Below are 13,724 nucleotides of genomic sequence, written 5' to 3'. Positions count from 1 at the left end.
AGCACTAGAGATAGTTACTGACACAAGGTATCAGTGGACTTAGTTCACTGGTGGCATTCTTAGGATTCTTATCTTCAAATTATAGGGCAATGGGTTCAAGCCCAATTCTTGAAACATGAACAGATAATCAGTTTCAGGGGTGCCTTGCTGTTAGAAATGATGTTTTTCGGATGAGACATTATCTCAGTTCTATCTGGCCTCTGAATTGACCTAATTTGAAGGACAGCAAAGGAGCTGTCCAAATGTCTCAGACATATCTGTCCCTCAAACTGCATCATTAAAATAGATTCTCTGATTACTATGACCTTGCTATCTGTAGGACCTTGCGATGTCTCCCTTCCATTGTGACAAGATTTGAAAATTCCCTGATTATCTACAGTTACAAAATGCTTTGGTACATGCTGAGGTCATAAAATGTTGCATATAAAAGCAAATTATATAATTCTGTGTACCTTTCATATGCCTAATGTGACAAACCAAGTGAAAAACGTGAACTGCAAAACTAAAATTGACTTTACAAACGATAAAACATTTGTTTGGCTTCTACTTGTTAATTCTTTTGTAAACTCAGTGCCAAGCAAACAGACATGAGAATCTCTTGTCGCTAAGGCTCAATGTGTCTACATTAATCAACGTGACTGATGTGACAGAAAGGGCACGAGCTAATCAGACCTTTAGAGGTAATTATCAAGTAGAGAATTTAAAACACCATTAGTTCATTAGCCAACTGCTAGGAAACTGCTTGACTGGAGCGCAAAAAAACTTTTATTTGCTTTCTACTTCTTTACAATCTGGTTTCATTCAAAATGCATTTGACAGGTTCAAACTGACTCAAACAGTTAAGAGTTTTGCTAAATCCCTGTCAACATAAAAGAGCAAGATTTTGGCGATCATTTGTTAACTCTCGAGTACTTTGTTGTATCATATTGTATCCATGTATCATTTAGTTGTTCTTAGAATTCAGTTTTGGTGTCTCTCTTTAATTATACAACAGTGACTGACAGCAGCTGGCCAATGGTGTTCACACATTCACAGCTCTCCTGGAGGATCTGGATAGCTATGTCTGTTTTCAATTTCTTGATAATAAATTTAAAATAAAACTGAGTATCAGTACATGACAACCTGGTTGAATACAAATCAAATCAATATTAGGATGTATAGTGCACCACCAGGTTTATTAATCACATAGATCTTTTTATCAATGTTAAAGTATGTCTTAAAGAGAATGAAAAAAAAGACTAAAATTGAGTGGTGGAATGTATTTGTCATAATTTTATAACCTACCAGTCCCCCCTTGCTCCATCTCAAGTACCTACACATTGACAAAATGACCAATATCTGTCCAAAAAAACCCGAAAATCACTTTAAAAAGGCAACGTCCAGGTGAGTGGCAGCTGTGATGCTGAATCTAACTGCTGTCCTCACAATCCTAGATCTACTACCATGGCCATGCTTTACACTATAAATACCTTGCTTCATTTAAAAATCATTGCTTTAACCCTCGGAGGACTGCAGCAGCAAGGCTGCAGCAAAATCAGAGACTGCAACAGGGTTACAATTCCTCCTTATTTCATATGAAGTTTACTTTGAGGATACCAACGTGTTGGATTGCTCCAGATTGCTTTGGGAGAGAGATAAAAAAAAGACAGAGGATTAGATTTTGAAGTGTGACAGGAAAATCAAAAGGATGAAGGTTAGCTTTGCATTCTGAGAACTAGCTTCTCAGCACCCTGGGGTTAATCACACAGGCCAATAGCAACACAGGAACCACCAAAGGACAGTTATTGTAATTCAAATACAGAATATACTGATGTGAGAAAGCGTTGACATCATATTAGTTAAATTAATCCATTACCTAACTAATTTGTAAATCACTTAATGAGGAGGAAGAAGAGGATGATGAAGGGGACTCCAAGCCTAGCATTATCTGGAAAATGCCTATGCTAAAATTCAAAATAAATCATGATTGTTATACATGACAAAGGTAACAGCATTATTTTGAAAACTCATATGGTTAGAGCAGTCCGAACAATTTATGACAGTGATTTTCCTGTTTTTGCATTCCAGCACATGCTGTCTGAATGATAGCAAAGCTGGAGTTCATCAGCACACACTGGCAAGCAGTGAAACCCTTTTATCAGCTGTCTGCCTTCTTCAGCTCATCCTTGTTTCACCTTCTCTGCTACATTTGTACCCTCGTCAATATTACCACCTCAAAGCAGTCATAATGGTCAGAAAACTGCAACCTTAAAAATAATGTGTAGATCTGGAATCATCTGCTTCAAAAAATCTACAAGAGTCTTAGTATTCCTTACCACTCCAGTCACCATGACCTGCAGTTGTTTCCTCTATTTCCCAGCTTCACGTCTGAATCAAAGTTTGTCCACTTTTTTTTTCTGCAGTGAGTCAGTCCTTTACATACATGATTTGAAAGGAAAGAAAAGCTGGCAAAATCAGAATGAGGGAAAAAAAGGAAACCCCCGAGGTAATATCAGCTCCAGTTGCAGCATGAAACGTTACTCACGAGGTGAGCTCAAACATTACGGACGACCGATCGAGTGTATACAACCTTCTTCCGATTCAACCCAAAACAGTGCCACAGACTGAATGGAGGATGACATCCAATCCTGTGCTTAGAGCCAGGAGTACCCATGCATAGCAAATTGGGCTGTACCAACGCAGGGTTAGGGAAAGGGGGAAGGTTGCTAATGGTGTGATAATATTCCACAGGAATCAAACAAATAGTCTTATGAGCTGCTAAAGGTTTCATTGAAAGCCATTAACCCCACAGAGTCCAGAAAGGTAACCTTCAGAGGATGCTGCATAGTGCCTGGCGAGTATAGTACGATCCAGCTAAAATCTTGCCAAAGCAGTCTTGCTCAAATCCTAATTTCAAAGCACTTGCCAGTACAAACAGTGGGAAGCACCTCACGATGGGTAGAGATCGCTTCAGATGCAATTTTTACCAGGTGGAAACCTAGGTTATAAACTCCTCCCCATCAGCTGCAATCCAACACTAGCTGCGAACACAACAAATAGGATGGGTTAAAACTCCACCCCGAGATATAAAACTGAATCTGACTGATGAAGGTGACAGAGAATTTAGAATTTTAAAAGGGAACGGCACAGCAGGAAATAGCCTCAGATCTTTGTGTGTACGTGTTAAATATAGAATCAGAGAATGAGTAATAAAGCCTGAATTTAATCAAGGGGTAGAGAATGCCATAAACCATGAGAACAAAGCTCAAGTGAGTTTATGGACATCATCAGAACCCCCAGAGATCAAATTACCAGCGCTCTGCTGTCTTATTATTTTATGTTTTCATCTGCATTATGGCCTGTATAAAACAGGTGCAGTGTTAAAGATAGCGAAAAAGTATTGCTGAAATAACATATAATAGAGTAAGAAAGGATATTGTGGTGTCACCACTGCAACATAACTCTGTTAGCTGGTACTCAGGAGGGTAGAGTTACTTCTCAAAACCTAAATTGAGCATTTCTGATAGAGTAGTGGAAATTAGAATGCATTTGAAGCATTGAACCATTATTCTGCATACTGTGAGTTTATTCTGATTCCGGCAGCCGTTGCACTCATATTAACATTACAGTAGATAGCTGAATCATTTAGATCAAGGTAGTAGCTTCTACTCTCAGAGATGCCGAGTTTGAAGGTGGCAGAGCAGATAATTAGGTGGTGTGGTGACAGAACTAAATCCTGTTGCTTCTCTGCCTCTCCAAGAATTAAGTGGAAGACCTTCCCGCTCTTGCTATATTTGAGGCGCTTAAGTGACCAATTAAGGGCTTTAGTTCAGCGTCACTGGGGGTTAAGCTAGCCTGCCATCCTGCAGCATGGACTTTCCCATTCAGAACTTCACTCTAACGGAGATGGGAAAACAACGGGGTTGAAGTGTGCCACTAGCCTACCTAATCAATTGACCTACCCACCTTCAAGCTCACCAGCTCCAGGAGCAGACACTGTAATACTGCTATAATGATGCTTTAATGAAAATATTGGGACTATAATGCAAGTGTTTGAGGGGACTTTTCCCAGTCCTTGAGTTGCATGCGAAATGGCGAGAAATTTGGGAGAATAGGATGAGCATGATCAAGTCAGAATGTGAGGAAGTAAAGACTGACTTTCCATTTAAGGTTTCAACGGCTAGATCAGAAGTAAGTTTATTTCCGTATATTTGCATCTAATTAGTAACCAATCGTGCCTCACTCACATGCAGTGCACAATTTGCCCCAGCACGGGTGAGGAACATAAATGGTGCCGATTCACCATTTGGAAATTTGAGCAGACGCAGCTCACAGTTTCTTGCCGAGGTCTTCTTCACCTGCATCCAACATCTCACGGCCAGCGACCACCTCCACCCTCCAGCCATGGCATTTAGAATCGTCAAAATGCCAGCCTCACCACATCCTTTTGGCCAATCATGGGCTAATTCGGAAAACATTTCCAGCATATTATTGCACTTCGAAACTCACCAATACTTCACTTTTCAATGCACCTTACCAGGTCATTCTGAATGCAGGTACACATACCCATCTCGTGTACAGGATGCAACTCAAGAGGTCTTTCTTGCTTTCTTAATGCACACTAGCACTTCATTGAGAACTTTTAGGCTTTTGGCATCTCTGCATGTCCTTGTTTCTTATTGCAGTCAGGAAGTCCGGCAGATTGTCATGTTGCCTGCACTGAACAGGGAGACAGTGAGGACTGCAAATGCTGGAGATCAGAGTTGAGAGTGTGTTGTTGGAAAGCACACAGCAGATCAGGCAGCACCCAAGGAGTAGAAATGTCAATTTTCCTGCTCCTCGGATGCTGCTAGACCTGCTGTGCTTTTCCAGCACTACACTCTGCCTGCACTGAACAGTCAAGGGACTTGACCTGTTGCAACATGAAATGGTTCGAGGTCACAAAAGTCAAATGGCCATGTTGCAATGTCGAAAGGGAATAGCCCTTCATAGAGTGAAGGGAAATTATGGTAAATCAGGGATTCCACTACTGGCAAGGGGATCCAGTCTCAGTCCAGGGGTTTGACCACGGTCAGTCTTGGCGGTTAGGGCAGTAAACATCAAGGTGGGTCATCAATGGCTGTCCATGCTGTGTTGGAGAAGGTAAAACACCTGAATTGGAGACATTAGACTTGAATATAAAGGGGATCATTACTATGGTTCTGGTACTGTATGGAAGGACTAAGGGGGAGGGTTTTTCAAATTGCCACCAACTTGGCAAATGAAGGAACTGTGTGAGGTGTAAGTTGCTGGAAGAGCTGTTTGTGGTAGTGACATGTCCCCAGTGAGTGAGTTGGAAACACAGAGGGCAGGCTGGCTTAGTAGCTTGGGAGGACCAGGTGAGTGATCGCCACTGTGTGATGATGTTGAGAGTAGTAGATTGTTCGCCACAGTCGGAGATATGTCAAGTAGCAGAGCTAGAGTGAGTGAGGTAGCAGAGAGAGTGTGGTGGCATTTACTCTGAAAAATGCAGAAGGTCTTTGAGACTCCCCTTAATGGGCGGCACGGTGGCACAGTGGTTAGCACTGCTGCCTCACAGCGCCAGAGACCCGGGTTCAATTCCTGCCTCAGGCGACTGACTGTGTGGAGTTTGCACGTTCCTCCCACAGTCCAAAGATGTGCAGGTCAGGTGAATTGGCCATGCTAAATTGCCCGTAGTGTTAGGTAAGGGGTAAATGTATGGGTGGGTTACGCTTCGGCGGGTCGGTGTGGACTTGTTGGGCCGAAGGGCCTGTTTCCACACTGTAATGTAATGTAATGTAATCTAATCTAATCTAATGTTGCTGAGTTTTTCTTCTCACAGGGCTATCTCAGTCCATGCGGCCAGTACCTGGTGCTATGGCCTCCTTTGACAGCTCAGAGGAAAGACAACACAATCCTTTCAAACACAGTAGCAGCCAGGTCCCTGCCTATGAGCTGGGGTGCCGAAACGTCGATTCTCCTGCTCCTTTGATGCTGTCTGACCTGCTGCACTTTTCCAGCAACACATTTTTCAGCTCTGATCTCCAGCATCTGCAGTCCTCACTTTCTCCTCCTTGCCAATATCTCTTTCTCAGCCATTTCCTCTATAATAATGATAAGGCAGCAATCTGGGAATGCAACATGTAAAATGATGGGCAGCTGAAATTTAAATATGGACACAAGAGCATCACTACCAACAGGTCCTGACAGCAGCAAGTATTTCCACCGCTACGACTGCAAGATTGCAAAGGAACATTGCTGTGGAGCAAGTATTGAGATAAGCAGTCGAAGATTGCATGAGAAAAGTCACCATGGTCCACAAAAGGAAAGCATCTATGAAATTCCCAAAAAAGTCACCCTGAGATAAAGAGTGGGATCATTCAGTGTTTAAATGTTTTTGAAATTTTAAGCTACAATGAAGAACCATTGACAGAACATTATTAGCAATGAAGAATTGATTTTTAAATTTAAAAATATCTTTGCAGTGATGAAATAAAAACAAACTGAGTAAAATGGATTCATTGCTAGAAAGTATCAGAAAATTCCTTACCTATCCGGGCAAATCACTGCATCAAAACTGTACAGGATTTAGAGCATTTCAACAATAGCTTACATATATATAGAGCCTTTAACATAGAAAATAAAAGTCACTTCACAGGAGGATTGGCATAATAAATTTGACACTGAGTCACCAAGGAAGACACTAGAACAGATGACCACAAACTTGGTGAAATTAAAACCAAAAGGGCTGCGGATGCTGTAAATCAAAAACACAAGCAGAAATTGCTGGAAAAGCTCAGCAGGTCTGGCAGCATTTGTGGACAGAAATTGGAGTTAACATTTTAACTCAGAACTCAAGAAGGGAACTGAGAACTGATAAACATTCTGAAGAAAGGTCACTCGACCCGAAACGTTAACTCTGATTTCTCTCCGCAGATGCTGCCAGACCTGCTAAGCTTTTCTAGCAATTTCTGAACTTGGTTAACGAAGTCAGTTTTAAAGAGTGTTGTAAAGGAGGTCAAAAGAGAAGTCATGGAACGGTCAGGAAGGGAATTCCAGAGCTGACAGGCTGGCAACTGAAGATATCACCGTCAAAGGTGGGACAACTAAAATCAGGGATGGAGAAAAGATGTAAATGAAAAAAACGCAGACATCTTGTGGGTTGTGGGTTGTGGGAGAGGAAGGGATGATGGGGTGAGATTTAGGAGGAATTGCAATATTGAATAAAAGTAAAATACTGCAGATCTGAAACAACACAGAGAATGCTGGAGAAACTCAGCAGGTTTCAGAGCATAGAGTCACAGAGATGTACAACATGGAAACAGATCCTTCGGTCCAACTTGTTCATACTGACCAGATATCCTTACTTAATCTAATCCCATTTGCCTGCAATTGGCCCGTATCCTTCTAAACCTTTCTTACTCAAATACCCATTCAGCCTCCTTTTAAATGTTGTAATTGTACCAGCCTCCTCCACATCCTCTGACAGCTCATTCCATACACGTACTATCCTCTATGTGAAAAAGTTGCCCCTTAGGTTTCTTTTATATTTTTCCCCTCTCACCCTAAACCTATGCCCTCTAGTTCTGGACTCCTCTACCCCAGGGAAAAGACCTTGTCTATTTATCCTATCCATGCCCCTCATGATTTTTTAAATCTCTAAGGTCACCCCTCAGCCTCTGACACTCCAGGTAAAACAGCCCCAGCCTATTTAGCCTCTCCCTATAGCTCAAATCCTCCAATCCTGGCAACATCCTTGTAAATCTTTTCTGAACTCTTTCAAGTTTCACAACATCCTTCCGAGAGGAAGGAGACCAGAATTGCATGCAATATTCCAACAGTGACCTAACCAATGTCCTGCACAGCTGCAACATGACCTCCCAACTCCTATACTCAATTTTCTAACCAAAAAAGGAAAGCATACCAAACACCTTCTTCTCTATCCTATCTATCTGTGACTCTACTTTCAAGAAACAAGAAACCTACATTCCAAGTTCTATTTTTTCAGCAACAAAGCCTGAGACCTTACCATAATGCAGCACTTTGCATTTATCTAAATTAAACTCTATCTGCCACTCCTCAGCCCACTGACCCATCTGATCAAGATCTCATTGTACTCTGAGGTAACCTTCTTCGCTACACCTTCAATTTTGGTGTCATTTGCAAACTTACTAACTATATCTCTTATGCTCACATCCACATCAATTATATAAATGACGAAAAGCAGTGGACCCAGCACTGATCCATTTGGCACACCACTGGTCACAGGCCTCCAGTCTGAAAAGCAACCCTCCACCATCACCCTCTGTCTTCTACCTTTGAGCCAGTTCTGTATCTAAGCGGCTAGTTATCCTTGTATTCCATGAGATCTAACCTTGCTAACCAGTCTCCCATGGGGAACCTTGTCAAATGCCTTGCTGAAGTCCATATAGATCACATCCACCGCTCTGCTATCATCAATCCTCTTTGTTACGTCTTCAAAAAACTCAACCAAGTTCGTAATACATGCTTTCCCACATATAAAGCCACGCTGACCATCACAATAGTCCTTGCCTTTCCAAATATATGTAAATCCTGACCCTGAGGATTCCCTCCAACAACTTGCCCACCACCAATGTCAGGCTCACCGATCTATAGTTTCCTGGCATTTCCTTAACACCTTTCTGAAACACTGGCACCACATTAGCCAACCTCCAATCTTCTGGCACCTTACCTGTGACTATTGATGATACAAATATTTCAGCAAGGGATCCAGCAATCACTTCCCTAGCTTTCCACAGAGTTCAAGGGTATATGTGATCAGGTCCTGGGGATTTATCCACTTTTCTGCATTTCAAGACATCCAGCACCACCTCCTCTGTAATATGGACATTTTTCAAGACATCATCATCTATTTCCACACATTCGATATCTTCCATGTCCTTCTCCACAGTAAACACTGATGCAAAATACTTAGTATCTCCCCCACCTCCTGCAGCTCCACACATAGGCTGCCTTGCTGATCTTTGAGGGGCCCGATTCTCTCTCTAGTTACCCTTTCATCGTTAATGTATTGACAAAATCCCTTTAGATTCTCCATAAATCTATTTGCCAATTCTATCTCATGTGCCTTTTCTGCTCTCCTGATTTCCCTGTTAAGTATACCCCTCCTGCATTTATATTCTAAGGATTCATTCAATCTCTCTTGTCTGTACCTGACATATGCTTCCTTCTTTTTCTTATCCAAAACCCTGACTTCTCTGATCATCCAGCTTTCCGGACATCTAATAGCCTTTTCTTTCACCCTAACAGGGATATATTGTCTTTGGACTCTCATTATCTCATCTTTGAAGTCTTCCCATTTTCCAGGCATCCTCCTACCTGCGAACATCTACCCCCAATCAGCCTTTGAAATTTCTTTCCTAATACCATCAAAATTAGCTTTTCTGTGGAGAGAGTTAACATTTTGAATTTGGTTTTGACCAGATTCTTCTTGCGCTAATCAAATTTGAAGGTACCAATGGCAGGGATCACTTTCACCACTAGATGAACTGCAGAATGGGATAGCGAGTCGAGCGATTCATAGAAAGACTTTAGGCAGGCTCTACCTGACCAATTATAAGGAGGGACTGGGAGAGGTGGATAGATGTGGCTTCTGACATCAAGAAGTACCTGATATTTTGACAATGGGTTGAGTATTGGCCAATAGCCCCCTCACCATTGAATTGAGGACAGCAAAAGAGGCCTTTGGTAATGACACATCAGCAACATCACATTCTGAGATAAACGGAAGAAAATGAGAGTGCCTCAAGATGGAGGTAGCCTATGAATGTTTGTTAATAACTGGAAAGGCCATCACTTCCAGGCCATCCACAGATCCACAGGACAGCAAGCAGCCATAAATATAGCCAAGACGTTCTGCTGATGGAGTATGTAGTGGGGCATTTAAAATGCTGACTAACTTGCTGGTCCTCTCCTCACGTTTAGCTACAACATGAGGCCTGACTGCAGACTGAATAACTGAAGATGGGTCTTCATGGATTCCTATTTCAGCTTCAAAACAGAAGTTGCCAGAAAACGTCAGCAGGTCTGCTAGTATCTGTCAGACCAGTTGAGTTTTTCCAGCAATTTCTGTTTTTGTCTCTGATTTCCAGAGTCCACAGTTTTATCTTTTTCAGCTTTATTGGCTGTTTGCCACAAATATATCAATCACAGTTTTGCTCCCCACCAGCCTTTCTACAAATGGTTCCAAGTTAAAACCCTGCTGTGAACAGGCCAAAAGCAGGAACTTCTAGACACGGATTCCTACGAGGGAAAATAGGAATGCTCCCAAGTTCCTGAAATAAAGCATGACTGGATGACTCTTTTATTAAAATTTGTTCATGGGATGTGAACATAATTGGCTAGGCCAGCATTTATTGCCCACCCCTAGTCATCCAGAGGGCATTTGAGAATCAACCACATTGCGGGGGTCTGGAGTTACATGGAGGCCAAACCAGGCAATGATGGCAGATTCCTTCAATAAAAGGTATTAATGCGCCCAAGTTCACTGTTAATGTCACCAGAATGACATTACTAATGGCCATCATTTGTGCCTTAATTCAAGATTTTTAAAAATTTAATCATATTCTAACCTCTGCCAATGTGCAATTCAAACCCGGTCCCCAGAGCATTATCTGAGTTAATAGTCTGGATTAATCTGGTTAATCTGGATTAATAGTCCAGTGATAATCCCACTAGGCCATTCTCTGCCTGACTCCAGATTTCTTCAAAGCCTGCAATACTGGCAACTTAAATCAAGCCAATCTAAGGAAGGTGTTGCCCATGTACCACCAGAACATTACCTGCCTACCAGGGGCCCGAACATTTTAGACCACTGCTACACCTCTGTGAAAGATGCCGACTGCTCCAATCCCCACCCTCATTTCAGGAGCTCAGACCACAATGCCGTGTTTCTTCTCCCAGCTTACAGGCAAAATCTCAAGCAGGAGACCGCCTCACAGATACAGGCCCAGTGCTGGTCAGTGGAGGGAGAGGATCAACTCTGGCGTTGTTTGAAATCGGCTTGGACGAGTACGCCACCACCGTCACAGACTTTATTAGCAAGTGTGTGGAGGGCTGCATACTAAGGAAGTCAACCGGGTGTTCCTGAACAGGAAACCCTGGATGAATTAGGACATACAGAACCTGCTAGAAACTATGTGTGAGGCCTTCAGATCAGAAGACCAACTCAAATATATGACCTTCGCAGAGATTACGACAGCCAAGGACCAATACCGATCCAAACTAGAGACCCAGACAGACACCCAGCAATTATGGCAAGGACTGAATGACATCACAGATTCTAAAAAGAGACAGCACAAGATAGCAAATGATGACACATCACTTCAGGATTGACTCAATGCCTTCTATACTCACATTGAGCAGAACTTCTGCAGAGAGGTAACACCTATTTCAACAAGTCCTGATGAACCTATCCCAATAGTCACTGCATCAGAGGTCATATCAGTTTTCCTTCGTGTGAATCCAAGGAAAGCGATGGGACCAGACGGAGTACCAGGCCGTGTAATCAGAGAATGCGCAGAGGTCTTCTTGGACATCTTCAATGTCTCCCTGCAGCAGGTCACTGTCTTTGCCTGTTTCAAGAGGGTCAACATCATCCCTGTGCCTCAGAAGGCTCATGCAGCATGTCTCAATGACTACTGCCCAATGGCCCTAACCTCGGTGGTTATGAAGTGCTTTGAAAGGCTGGTCATGACATTAATCAACTCCAGCCTCTCCACCAATCTTGACCCACTCCAAGTTGCCTATCAGACCAATAGATCCACGCCAGATGCAATATCACTTGCCCTTCACTCTTCCCTAGAACTTCTTGACACCAAGAACAGCTACGTAAGAATCCTACTCATTGACTACAGTTCAGTCTTCAACACTATTATCCCCTTGAGACTGATTACTAAACTTAGTGATCTTGGACTAAGCCCTATTCTCTGCCACTGGTACCTCAGTTTCCTGACCCACAGGTCACAATCAGTGAAGATTGGGGACAATATTTCATCCTCACTAACACTCAACACTGGAGCCCCCAGGGGTGCATACTCAGCCCCCTACTGTACTCACTGTTTACCCATGACTTGTCGCCAAATACCAGACTAATGCCACTTACAAGTTTTCTGATGACACCATCATAGTAGGTCAAATCTCAGATGGCGACGAAGCAGACTACAGATGGGAGGTGGAAGACCTGGAAAAATGGTGCACTGAGAACAACTTAGCTCTGAATACCAGCAAAATCAAGGAACTCATTATTGACTTTCAGTGGGATGTTAGTCATGCCCCTCCCATATATTAACAGCACAGAGATGGAACGAGTGGAGAGTGTCAAGCTCCTGGGAGCAGTCATCAACAACAAGCTTTCTTGGAGTCTTCATGTTGACGGACTGGTTACAAAGGCCCACAACATCTCTTCTTCCTCAGGCAGCTGAGAACATTTGGCATGATGACAAATAGGTGTTTATAGATGTGCCATCGAAAGCATTCTGTTGGATGTATCGCGCCCTGATATGGTAACTGTCGTATTCAAGATCAGAGACAGTTACAGAGAGTGGTGAACTCAACCCGAATAATCACAAAGGCCAACTTCCCATCTTTAGAATCCATCTACTCATCCCACTGTCAAGGAAAGGCCACCAGCATTCTCAAAGATTCATCGCACCATGGCGATGCTTTTCTACAACCTCTACTACCGGGGAGAAGATACAGAAGCCTGAACCCAGGCACCAGCTGGTTTTGAAACAGTTTCTACCCTATTGTTGTTCGAATACTGAATGGACTCACATACTCTTAGCATTTGCCTGCATCTGTGTTTTTGTTTTTGCCACTATTTACCTATTATTTGCTTATCTATCCTATTTAACTCTGTGATCTGTCTGTATTGTTCGCAAGACAAAGCTTTTCACTGTGCTTCGGTGCACGTGACAATAAATGAAATTCAAATTCAAATATTTAGAAGAGCTTTACTGACTTATGAATGCCATTTGTAGTACCTTCCAGGGTCCCTGGGCCAGAATTCTGTCATGATGGAGGATGGAGCTTTTTTTCTGCCCCTCATAATTCTGACTTAGCTGCTCAAGGCAGAGACCTGCATTTCCTGGAGTGTTTCAGCATCCCATCCCAATGGATACTTTGTAGTGGATTTTCTGGCTGTGGAGTATTCTCAATACATGTCTCAAGTGATTCAGAAGCCTGCTCAGCCCATGCTGATTCGACATCTTTAACAATAAGAAAGAAATAGTTCACATTTATATTGGACTCTTCTTATATCGTACTATATAGAGTCATAGAGCCATAGAAATGTACAGCACGGAAACATAGCCTTCAGTCCAACTTGTCCATGCTGACCAAATATCCCAACCCAACCCAGTCCCACCTGCCAGCATCCAGCCCATATCCCTCCAAACCCTTCCTATTCATATACCAAATCCAGATGCCTTTTAAAAGTTGCAATTGTACTAACCTTCACCACTTCCTCTGGCATTGGCAAGTTACCATTTTGAACTAAGGAACTTCATTTGCTATAGACAGACCTACAATGCCATTATAAACAGAGTTCCAGGATTCTGACCAACAACACTGAAGAAACAGTATATATTTTCAATCAGGAAGATGAGTGGCTAGGAGAGGGAGAGAGGAGAGAGAGAGAGAGAGAGAGAGAGACAGAGAGAGAGAGAGAGAACCTGCACAGTTACCGCCTTTGCTGTTTGAAT

The 13,724-nt window shown here is 42.6% G+C and overlaps 1 protein-coding gene across 16 annotated transcripts in view; it reads right to left on the bottom strand.

The window, feature by feature from the left end:
* The window catches only part of LOC122556528 (teneurin-2-like), a 2,772,576-nt gene that overhangs the window by 1,104,339 nt on the left and 1,654,513 nt on the right, over window positions 1-13,724 (bottom strand). For 2 of the 16 annotated variants that reach the window (XM_087995216.1, XM_043703284.2), the window contains exon 1: window positions 2,316-2,558. The exons of the other annotated variants lie outside the window; for them this stretch is intronic. The gene's annotated coding sequence lies outside the window, so the exon portion shown is untranslated. Of the gene's footprint in view, window positions 1-2,315; window positions 2,559-13,724 lie in introns of those variants that run through there. 16 annotated transcript variants of the gene reach the window in all.

This window comes from Chiloscyllium plagiosum, unplaced genomic scaffold (genome assembly GCF_037043375.1).
Source record: "Chiloscyllium plagiosum isolate Xiang-an unplaced genomic scaffold, Cpla_swu_hap1 HiC_scaffold_16, whole genome shotgun sequence".
Classification (NCBI taxonomy): Eukaryota; Metazoa; Chordata; class Chondrichthyes; order Orectolobiformes; family Hemiscylliidae; genus Chiloscyllium; species Chiloscyllium plagiosum.
This window is presented reverse-complemented; position numbering and strand designations above follow the sequence as displayed.